The sequence below is a fragment of the Gymnoscopelus microlampas genome (assembly GCF_963454915.1).
Source record: "Gymnoscopelus microlampas genome assembly, chromosome: 7".
NCBI lineage: Eukaryota > Metazoa > Chordata > Actinopteri > Myctophiformes > Myctophidae > Gymnoscopelus > Gymnoscopelus microlampas.
In genome coordinates this window covers 40,754,219-40,765,316 of record NC_139944.1, presented here as the reverse complement: position 1 = coordinate 40,765,316, position 11,098 = coordinate 40,754,219, and the positions used below count along the sequence as shown (strand labels likewise).

Below are 11,098 nucleotides of genomic sequence, written 5' to 3'. Positions count from 1 at the left end.
TTGTGCAAATCAATGAATATATGCATATTTTTAAGCGAACATTTGTAACTCAACTCTTTGCTTCTGGGGGTCCCTGGGACTAAATATTTTGAGCCAAATACATATAATTTTGGGGGTCCTTGACATGAAAAAGCTTGAGAACCACTGATATTATAGAAACATAAGTGTTTCAGAAAACTGTCAAGACATTTTGTAGAATCGGCCTCAGGTCTTAATGGGTTAATGGAAAGGAACGCAAATGAAACATTTACCGTACATTCACAACAGTACAAAAAATAATCAATCTAGAAAAGTTCTACTTCTCTTTTTTCTGATAATGCCTCCCCCCTAATAGTGAACCAGTGTAAAGTGATTACGAATGTATTTGTGCTAGAAGCACTGGGGTGCCTTGTTAGACGAACCTACAAGCGCTGTTCACTAAATATGTGTGGCAGATACAGTACAGTGAACGATGTACATTAACTATGCAAATAGCAAGGCGTCAAAGAGGCTTTGGTTAATTAGCTATAGATGTTGATGCTCGCTGGATCTTTTCCATTGAGGCTTCTGTTCACCAGGACTGCGGATCTCAACGGGAGGCCGCTCTTTGATCTGTGGATCCCACGGTCCACAAGCGCTCCTATAACCACTGCACGGATTGGACAGATGGGAGTGTGTGTGTGTGTGTGTGTGTGTGTGTGTGTGTGTGTGTGTGTGTGTGTGTGTGTGTAGGGGGGTGTGTACAGTATGTGTGTGTTGGTGAGATTACATTTCTAGGTGTTTGATCTGTACTATACTGTTCTGATCTGTTTTCTTATCATCCTTACCTATGTTCGTATCACGGTATCAACGAGCTGTTATTATATTAAGTTAAAACAGGCTTTGAAGTATACGGCCAATTATCGCTATTTGTCTGAGATGGTGTTGCTCTTCTAGGTACTTTATTCATCTCAGAGGGGAAATTACAACTTTGTTTTTTTTGCATCTTTCACAGCTTAGAGAGGAACTTTCAATACTGGACACAGAGCAGAATGGTTTGCCTCTATGTGGTTCAGACTTAAAGCTCCCCCTGCTGGACGTGAGCGAGCCAGAGAGGCCTATGGGGTAAAGACTTTGTGTTCATCAGTTCTGTTCTGTCTCTCTCGTCTGTCAACGTGTTTGTCTGTCTTCTCATTCTCTCTCTGAGATTTATGATCATTTGCACAGTTGCACTCATGAATGAATTATAACAATTCCTCGGGGGCCCTGGAACCAATTGCTGGAAATAGATGGTTGTTCATAACTGTCTTATTAACTATTTATGTTTATAATGGGAGCTCCTGATGTGCTAGTGACAGGAGGGGAACAAAAATAAATAAGGAGCAGATACATCAGCAGTGACAAGATGGTGTGTGACGCACGTCGTTACTGGGATGTAATGATGTTGGATATGCTCCGCCAAAGTCCTTGTCTGACATTCAAGATGGCCACTGCATCACAGGGATTGGGCAATAAAAATGCAGTTAACGTGTAACTAGCACAACTGCAAAAATGTGACCGAAGCAGCTATTTGCAATTGTAATAAGCCAAGAAAACTGTCCCCTATTTAATCCTCTGTGTGTGTGTGTGTGTGTGTGTGTGTGTGTGTGTGTGTGTGTGTGTGTGTGTGTGTGTGTGTGTGTGTGTGTGTGTGTGTGTGTGTGTGTGTGTGTGTGTGTGTGTGTGTACACTAGCACGTGTGAGTGCATGCATATGTACTTGTGATAATTCCTTGGCTTGTACACACAGTCAATTACGGAGTGTTCATTTACACTCTCAGGGTTAAATGAACAGTTGAGATTTTACTGTGTACAGTGTGTTCATGAGCAGCATATTGGCAGTGCATATGTTAAAAGTACATCTGACAAATCCGCAGTGTGTGTGTGTGTGTGTGTGTGTGTGTGTGTGTGTGTGTGTGTGTGTGTGTGTGTGTGTGTGTGTGTGTGTGTGTGTGTGTGCGCGTGTGTGCGTGTGTGCGCACGTGTTGTGATGTGTTTTCCAGCTGACAGTAGAGACTATGGCAGGTGTAATGACTGACTGTCTTATACCTGTAGGAGGTTAGACAGGCCTATCGTACTTTCATTCGCAGTAGCCTCAGCCTGCCTATGTGCTCCTTTCAAACAGACTTCTCCACCATGCCGTTCTCTCATCTTCACTATCAGTCACTCCATCGTCCTTGAGTCCCATCATTATTGTGACGGCTTTCTCGCTTTCTCTCTTTTTCTTTTTTTCCCCTTGTCCATAAGGAAGCCATGTTGATGGAGGGCTGCCTCCGATGTGAAAGCCCCAATGATACGCACACGCACACGCACACGCACACGCACTCGCACATTCAGCCAGCCAGATCTTTCGTTGTTTCTCCGGCTGGAGGAGGGAGGAGTTGGACGATGGATCACGGGTGGAGCAGGGTGTTTGGGGGGGGGGGGGCTGCTAGAGACAAGTAAAGGGGCTTTATAATGGAAGGAGTAATGCTTTCAGAGAAAGCGAGAGTGAGTGAAGTAGGTGGGCGAAGGGAGTGTCTTTCTCGTTTGCACCAAGTCGCCCCCTCCTCACAAACACTGGGGGGTATTTTTATCAAGCAGCGTGCTACGTGTAAAAAAGAACAAATTCATTTGTAACGGTTGACTCGTGGCCAAGGACAAGATCTCAGCAGGATAGAACATAGCTGTCTTTCTGCACCATCACAGGAGGAGACCGCTTATTTTTATTTATGCACCGTGACCCCGGCGATGGCATCACCCAGAGGGGACGCGTGCACGCAAGGCCTCCTCACTTGAGATCAACCAAAAGGAACAAAGTGGGAATGGCAAATGTTTTCCCTAGGTTAGCCCGAGGTTGAGCCCCACCAGTGGTGTGTTCTAGGTTTTTTCGGAGGGCATACTATAATTATTCCCTCCCACAACCATTCGAGTGGTTGCCGAATGAAATAACCGCTCTATTGTTAAGTAGTTAATGTGTGAATTGCTGCAAAACTCATTCCGTATCACCTCAAGACAATAGTCACACATAAGTCTTCACCTCAGACGCCACATTATCACATGAAAAAGGCTATTTGAACTGAAGTTTACATTCTTGCTGCCTCCAGCCCATCCTTCTGCATATCAGATACTCTTTCTCGCTACGCTTTTCTGCAGGTCACACTACGTATATATTGTAACACGGTAGAACACACCAATGAGCCCCACCTTCTCTGGGGTCTCCAAACGCTATTGTTACATCTGCTTGCTGTGTGAGGAAATTTGTACACCCTCTCGACCCCCCCCCCCCCCCCCCCCACACACACACCTCCGCGGCCCTGAACCCCGGCTCTCTCTTGCTGATACCATTTCCACGCTACAGTGTTAATTTGTTTCCGGTAAACGCAGCACGGCCAGGTACGACAGACGATACCGTGTAGCAGTGGGTTCTATAAAGGCAGCTCACCTCTTACCACCGTGACGTCAGTAAATTGTTAATTGGCAGTTCGCCAGAGGATGCATGACTGTTGGATTCTGTGTTGAACTGAGTCAGACATCAGTCAGCTGGAGAGTGCGTGAGAGAGAGAGAGAGTCGAGAGAGAGAGAGCATTAATAAAGCATGTGCTAAGTGGTGTCAGTGGGTTTTGCTATGTCGGCAACTCGGCATGTCAACATTGCTCAGGAAAAACATGGCGTCTCAGGGTTTTTTGTCTGTAATCCTGCATGTTATAGTGCAGAGATGACTGGTCTATACAGGCAGTCTCCCAGTCTAGAGTCTTAATCTGATATCCGTACGGTAGAGATGTGGGATATTTCATTCAGTATGTTTTTGTTATAGAGTGATTAGTATTACACTTGGATAATCCAGTCTTACAAAAGGGCTCTCAGTGCAGCTTGGCTTTAATGTCACCGCTCATGCTTTACACAGGGATTAGCAATGAATGCACCTGACAGTAGGCCAGGAAATACAATGTTTTTCTTTGGCAAAGATTTTTATGCAAAGTCCCCAGTTTTACACCCGTTGTTGTGAAGAAGTCTGCAAAGAGCAGTTGAAGCCAAAGAAACGGAACCTGATCCTCGATCTCGAGGCGTGAGTGTTCTCACATCTCTTAGCGACGGCAGAAATATCGTCGCGACGCCGCCATGCTGACGGACAGACGATCCATCGCAGGCGTCCTAATTGAAAACCCTGAGACAGGGGTCGACAATTAATCTCTCCCTCTCTCTCTCGCTCTCCCTCCTTCTCTGCCGTTGTGTCTGATTTCTACGGAGAAATACCTAGAAATGCAGATGCCAGATAAGAGTGTTATTGATTAGATGGGGTGGGAGGACAAGTGGGGGAGGAGGTGGAGAGGGTTTTTCATCACTAATCTCTCGTGCTGCGACTGCATCTAAATAACCTGCAGAGAGGGATAAACAGGCGCATCCATCATGGGACGGCCAGTGGAGACAGTGATGGATGCCTCCGCCCCTCAACCGGCCCCTCCCCTCTCTCCCCCCACCGCCACACCAGCCTCCCTGCAATGGGATGGGAAGTGACACCGGCACTCAGGAGAAATACCTGGCTCCAGCCAAGCACAAAAATGCCTGCTTTAGCTGCATTGTTGATGGAATGATTCGGAGCAAGGCATGCGTGCGTGCACGCGTGACTGTGCACGTGGGTGTGTGTGTGTGTGTGTGTGTGTGTGTATGTTTATGAGAGAGTTGTCCTACGTTCTCCTCCCCCTTGTCTCGTTGAGTTTGCAGGATTATCCTTCTTGATATATCCTGTTTGCTTTGTTCCAAGGAGAAAAAGGATTTCACCGTGCATATGCAGCCAAGTGCACGCAAACCGTGCGTGACTTTTGTGTGTGTGTGAGCCATACAAATTTGCATGGCACACAGATGAATTTGCGTGTGGCTGTAAATGTGTGCATGTTTGTGCCCTGCCCCTTTATTTCTTTATTTTTTTTGGTGTGAGCATTTGTTTTTATATCTGCATGCCTGTGCAAAACAGAGGCAAAGTCTCCCTGAACAAGCAGGCATGCCCGTGCCAGTGTGCCAGCCTCAGAGGTGCCAGCCTGATAGATATGGTGTCACTGGATCTCTGGCATTAAGATTGATCCCTTGTTCCCGCCCCTTCCTTCTCTCTCTCTCTCTCTCTCTCTCTCTCTCTCTCTCTCTCTCTCTCTCTCTCTCTCTCTCTCTCTCTCTCTCTCTCTCTCTCTCTCTCAACAGATGGTTGGAGCTGCCCTGTTCCGCTGTGTGTGTCTCTCTCTCTCTCTCTCTCTCAGTCACACACACACACACACACTCTCACGCGTGCGCGTGCACAAGCGCACACATACATGCGCGCGGTTGCTCTCTGAATGAGAGCCCTGAGAGAGGGCTTGAGAGGCAGAGAGAAAAATGTGACGAGAGAGGGAGAGAGAGAGGGAGAGAGAGAGAGGGAGGGAGAGAGAGAGAGGGAGAGAGAGAGAGAGCAGAAAACAGGAAGCAATACAGGAAAAGGCAGAAATGAATAGGAACATGGAGCAGAGAAGGGCAGACAGCGAGTAGGAGGGAGAGAACCTGAGGAAGACAAGGAGTGACAGAATAAAAGCGAGAATGCGTTAAATAGAGAGGGAGAGAGAGAGAGAGAGAGAGAGAGAGAGAGAGAGAGAGAGAGAGATGGTGAAAGGGGGGAGTTGGGGTTAAAATTGAATTGTAGATTGAGTGGAGCCCTCTCTCCGCCCCTTTCCCCTCCCTCTTGCATTTATGTGGCGAGGCCACGCCTCCCTCCTTTCACTTGTCAGTGCATCTATAACAGTGAGCTGTCTGCACGGGGCTGTGTGGGGGGCGAGACCAGCTCTTCACTTCTGCCAGCACAGGAGGGAGGCTGCATCGACAAGACCCGACTCACCAACAAAACAGGTTGGTGTGCAAGCGTGTGCACGCGCTTGCTTGCTTGCGTGCGTGCATGCGTGTGTGTGTGTGTGTGTGTGTGTGTGTGTGTGTGTGTGTGCGTGCGTGTGTGCGTGCGTGTGTGCGTGCGTGTGTGTGTGTGCTCTACTCGGGGACCTGTCTCCTGAGTTGTGTACATGTTGAAAGGTACACAGTGCCCGAGCTTTGCCCTAGTTTACACTCGAATGCTCAGCTCCGCTCTATTCGCCTCTGAGGCTTATTCATATCCAGCTGCTAACACTGCTGCTTAACAGGGGGTAAGGAAGATGAAACCTCACACACATCTATCACTGGGACAGGGACTTCACCCAGTATACTGGCTTAGTCGCTTTGGATAAAAGCGTCTGCTAATTGACTGTAATGTAATGTAATGTGCGTTGGGATCGGTGTAGAATGGAGGAGCTATTTGTCTGCTTGTACAAGTTGGTGATTTTCTGAAGCGAGACCAGCATCCTCAAGTGTTGCTGAAAGTGTCCCAGTGTTGGGAGACTCACGGTGTGCTTTTGTTTGAATTGGCGGAAATGCAAGATGTGCTAAAAAAGACACTTCTTTCAGCCTTTTAGTGTTGACACGGCTTCCTGTCTCTCTGTCTGTCATGGTGTTGGTTTGGATCATTGGTTAATTTTACTCCGTCTCTCTGTTTTATGGTCTTAATGGTTTGTAGCACTGGCACAGCCATGTTGTCCGTTTTTCTTTTGATGCCATTGCCTCTCCAGATATGAGCCTGGTTGCATGAGAGGCTGTCCACCAGACTGTTGCTGAAGAGACTGAAAATGTTAACATACAATTAGAGAAAACAACTAAAGCAAAAGTGTAAGTACAACTTTGTCGAAAAAGAAAGGCGGAATGTGTCCGTCTTTGGATTGTTTAATATTGCCTACAGTATATGTAATTTTCAGTGAATTATCAGGGACTGCATGGTGGAGTAAGAATTCATTCTATTGTCACCTATTCAACCATTCCAACCCTGCCACCCCTGTAGTGTCTGCATTCGGGTGAATGCGCTCAATAGCTGTGTTTTGTCAATGTCTTTATGGGTCAAAAGGCTGTGTTGTCAACATCAACAAATGCCAGCGGTTAAGTGCTATGACGTGGAGTAGGGCATGGCCACTGACCTAGGGGCTGAAATATTTATGATATATGATGTGTCAACCCCATGGTGTATGTGGCTGTACGGGCGGGAGTGTGGTATATAGGATGAAGGATGAAGGTATGGGTGGATGGAAGTAGCAGAGCCTTACAGATCTCTGCTTTGAGCATTCATTATTTAGCAACCGCGCACTCAGCAATGGAGGCTTATAACCCCCTCATCAACTGGCCTCTTTTCTCAGCGAGATTCTGGTGGACCAGCGAGCGGATTCTCTTGCTTGGTCTACCTGTCAACTATTCCCCGGCCATGTCACCACATGAGACATGCAAAGGAACATTTTCAGTTGGGGCATCCGCTTTTGTCTAAGGGTACACATGCATCAGCTGTAACTACTGCTCAAGAGATTGTTACATCGACAGTATGGCTACTGCGGTACAAACTGCAATCACATGTAAGTTACATGTAGTTGCAGTTGCAGTTGTTGCAGTAACTGCTGCAATGTATAAACTGTAACTCTATGACTATTGCTATTGAGACAATGACACTTGCACACAGTTGCATCTCTGGCTATGCAGTATAACACAACTGGATTTGTGCACATCCCATTTGTGCACATTGCAGTATCGAGCACATGCGTTTGGATGCACATTTTGTATATATACGGTAAAATTACACATTATGCACAATTGTGAGCAGGCACATATGTGCACCCGCCACCACACCCTTATCCAGATTTGTATAATTCAACACTTTACGCATAAAGTACACACACACACACACACACACACACACACACACACACACACACACACACACACACACACACACACACACAATCAGCAGTAGCGACGACCTTGAGACCTGTTGGCGTTGCTCGCTGTAGCTGTGGTGTGAATACATAAGAGGACATGTGGGACTCCCAGCGCAGACAGGGGAGGTGGGGAGGTGGGGGACGGCGTTGTTGTCCGTAAAAAAAAAATGGCTGGAAAATGTGCAGCTCTGGGGGCGGTGATAATGCCGGTGGTAGGATGGCGGGTTTTGATGCAATTGAAGCCAGACACCAGCATGAATATGTATTGTATGCTAATGTCGCACGCTGGCTGAGCCTGTTGTCTCAACCTGCTGATGAAGGCTGAGGCCATGCTTCCCCAGCCCACCCCTCCCTCCCCAGGGGCTCCAGAGGAAGTCGTATTGACAGGCCGGTAGTAGACACGGGCCACATCGCTGGCCACGGGGACACCTTGAAGACAGGTGACAGATATCAGTGACAAGCAGCCAAGGTGACAGCTGGACCACTTCTGGGGGTTGCGTTGGGGGGGTGGCTTGAGGCACTGCAGGCACCTGGGACAGCTCGCTTTTACCGCAGCTCTGTGACAATCTGTTTTAAGGGCACAATGGTTAGATTTCAGGGGCTTTTAGACATCATGTCTCTCGGTTCTTTTCTTTACACCTATATATCCATCCTTCCGCCTTCTCTCCACTGTCGCTCTTCTCACTTAATCTTATACACTCACACTGCTGTTTTTATTCGCAGTCACGTGAATTCACTCACACACACACACACACACACACACACACACACACACACACACACACACACACACACACACACACACACACACACACACACACACACACACACACACACACACACACACACACACACACACACACACACACACACACACACACACACACACACACACACACACACACACACACACACACACACACACACACACACACACACACACACACACACACACTCTCTCACGGGCTGTTTTAAAATACATTACAAGTTGCCTGGCAGTGAGCAGTCTGCACATATTTCTCCTCCAGAGTCTCCCTGTTCATCGGTATGTATGAACTGGCTGTTAATAGGTCCTGTGATGAAGAGGCATCAGGAGATCAGTGTGTAAATCTCAGCAGCGATGCTCCACTCGGCTCTAACGATGGAGAGGCAGAAGGCTCTGTGTTAAGACCTCTCAGGTGCGCCTGTCTCAACAGCGGGGAACGAGGGAACATGTGAAGGTCTTTAGGAGAATGGGGAGAAAAAGGAGTACCATAAATAGTCGTGTGTGTGTGTGCGTGTGTGTGTGTATGGGAGGGGGGGGGTTGCACACACCCGAGCCTGTGTTTATTCATGTATGCTTTTATGTTTTCCGGTATCATGTCTGCACACTTTCAGTTCATATCTCTGTGTGTGAGTGTGTGTGTGTGCGTGTCTCCGTAAGTGTCTCCGCTTTTGCATGTGTCGTGCACGTATCCGTTCCCAAAATGCCCACGTGTTCAGACCCCGTTCACCTGCTGTGCACGAGTGCAATCAGATTTCAATCTCTTCCCATCTGTACAACTGAGCTGCTGCAGTGGAGGTGGCCCCACTAGGGAATGTAATTATACCCTGCTGGCCACCGCGCACAGGCTTCACTGCACTATCTATCTCCCAGGAGGGATAGCGACTGGAGGGCCCTTCTCACCAGCCCCTATCAAACAGCAGAGATGTCACACAGGTCCAGCCAGCTCTCTGTATTTGTATTAAATCCCAGTGCCTCTTTCTCAAATCATTTCCCCCCTCCTGATCCCGGGGGTTATCGCTGGCCTTTCGCATTATGGATGTGAATTATTTATGATGGAATTAGCTGCGGTTGCTAAGAGCACTAATAGAGAGATGTTGGAAGCTGGACAAAATCTCACTCTCCTTTTCTCTTAAATTTCCTCTCAGAGAATTTTGTGGGTTTAGAGGAGTGTTCGCAGCCTTGTGATATCTGACGACAAAAAACATTGTGTTTTCATTTGTTTTTTGTTTTTTTTGGCCTGAATCTTTTACATTTCTTAATTGATTAATCCATAGTGTCCACTCTTTCGTCCAAACCCGTGGCTCTGCCACCGGCCATTATTGGCTGTGCTCTCGGTGAGGTGTGCCCTGGTAAAGGTATCCATTAGCAGAGAAAAAACAAATAAACAGACACACCCTGCTCTCCTGGACTTGGGCAAACAATCAATGAGAGCTCTCAGATAACAGCATTGCTAAGTGGCCCATCGATGCTGTGATTAAATGAGTACGGGATGCAGTGATGGGAGACTAGGACCTGCTATGGCACAGGACAGCAACATCGTAGATGTTGTCAAGAAATCCACTCCGGGTAAGACCAAACAAATACTGGACCTGGTTAACAAGACCAAGGTCAACACACAAGGCCAAGTCCCAGAATAAAACCAGCTGCATTTTTTTTGCAAGAACAAGGTCTGAGTGCTGTACAAATCTTTTAGAACTGCCATACATACAGTATAGCCAGATACAGTACTCATATTCTGTATTTGGTAGCTACTGTGTAAACACTGTAGCATACACACTGCTGCCAAGTAAAGTTGTCAACCAGTTTTATCCAGTTACAGTAGAAAGCCTTCTGGCTACTTTAGCTTGCAGAGGCTTTTTGAAAGACGCAGAGAAACTAAGGATAAAGACAGGAAAGAGGTGTGGAAGAATCAAGGAAATTGAGACCTATTTACCTGATCCCAAGATAAGTCAGATCGATTAGATATCTGAGATTGAGATGAGACACTTGCAGTTGTCTGCAGAACGTCGCCAGTGTGAATGTCGATAGTGACTGGCAAGTTTTGAAAGTGAAGATTGACTCTCTGAATCATTACGCACGTCATTATTCTACATCTAGTAATGTTGGCATAGAAGCAGTGCCTGATGTGCCAGAGTGAATGCAGGGGAGATGGATTCTATTTTTAATTTCCCTGCGTTGCCAAATTCTGACTCCCTGTTAATCAGTGCCCCTGTGTGTTTTCTCGCCCCCTGACTCCTGAAAGTTGTTAAGTGTGGTCATAACTTTAACCTCTCTTCCGTTCTCCTAACCCCTAGGGGTGTTGCAACCATTGTGGTGCTTAATAAGGTTTATGGAATTACAGACCTCTGAAATTGGATTTTCTCGCTACACCAAAGCAGGGGGGATTGTGGTTTAACGGTGGATGCGTTAGGGGATCAGCAACCTGTGACATGGCCATTTTTGGCAATGCGCCACCCTCTCAACCCCCCCCAGGCTCTGATTGATAGATCAATAGAGGGCAACAGACAGACAGGTGAATCCATAAGTATGTATAAAATTACACTCTAGTTCTTTTG

General features: G+C 47.1%; 1 protein-coding gene across 4 annotated transcripts in view; it reads left to right on the top strand.

The window, feature by feature from the left end:
* Positions 1 to 5,556: 5,556 nt before the first annotated feature.
* sulf2a (sulfatase 2a) overlaps positions 5,557 to 11,098 on the top strand; it is a gene marked incomplete at its 3' end in the record, with an annotated part of 54,480 nt that continues 48,938 nt past the window's right edge. The window contains exon 1 of one of the 4 annotated variants that reach the window (XM_084063070.1): positions 5,557 to 5,846. The remainder of the gene's footprint in view (positions 5,847 to 11,098) is intronic. The other 3 variants (XM_084063068.1, XM_084063065.1, XM_084063069.1) reach the window with 3 other exon arrangements.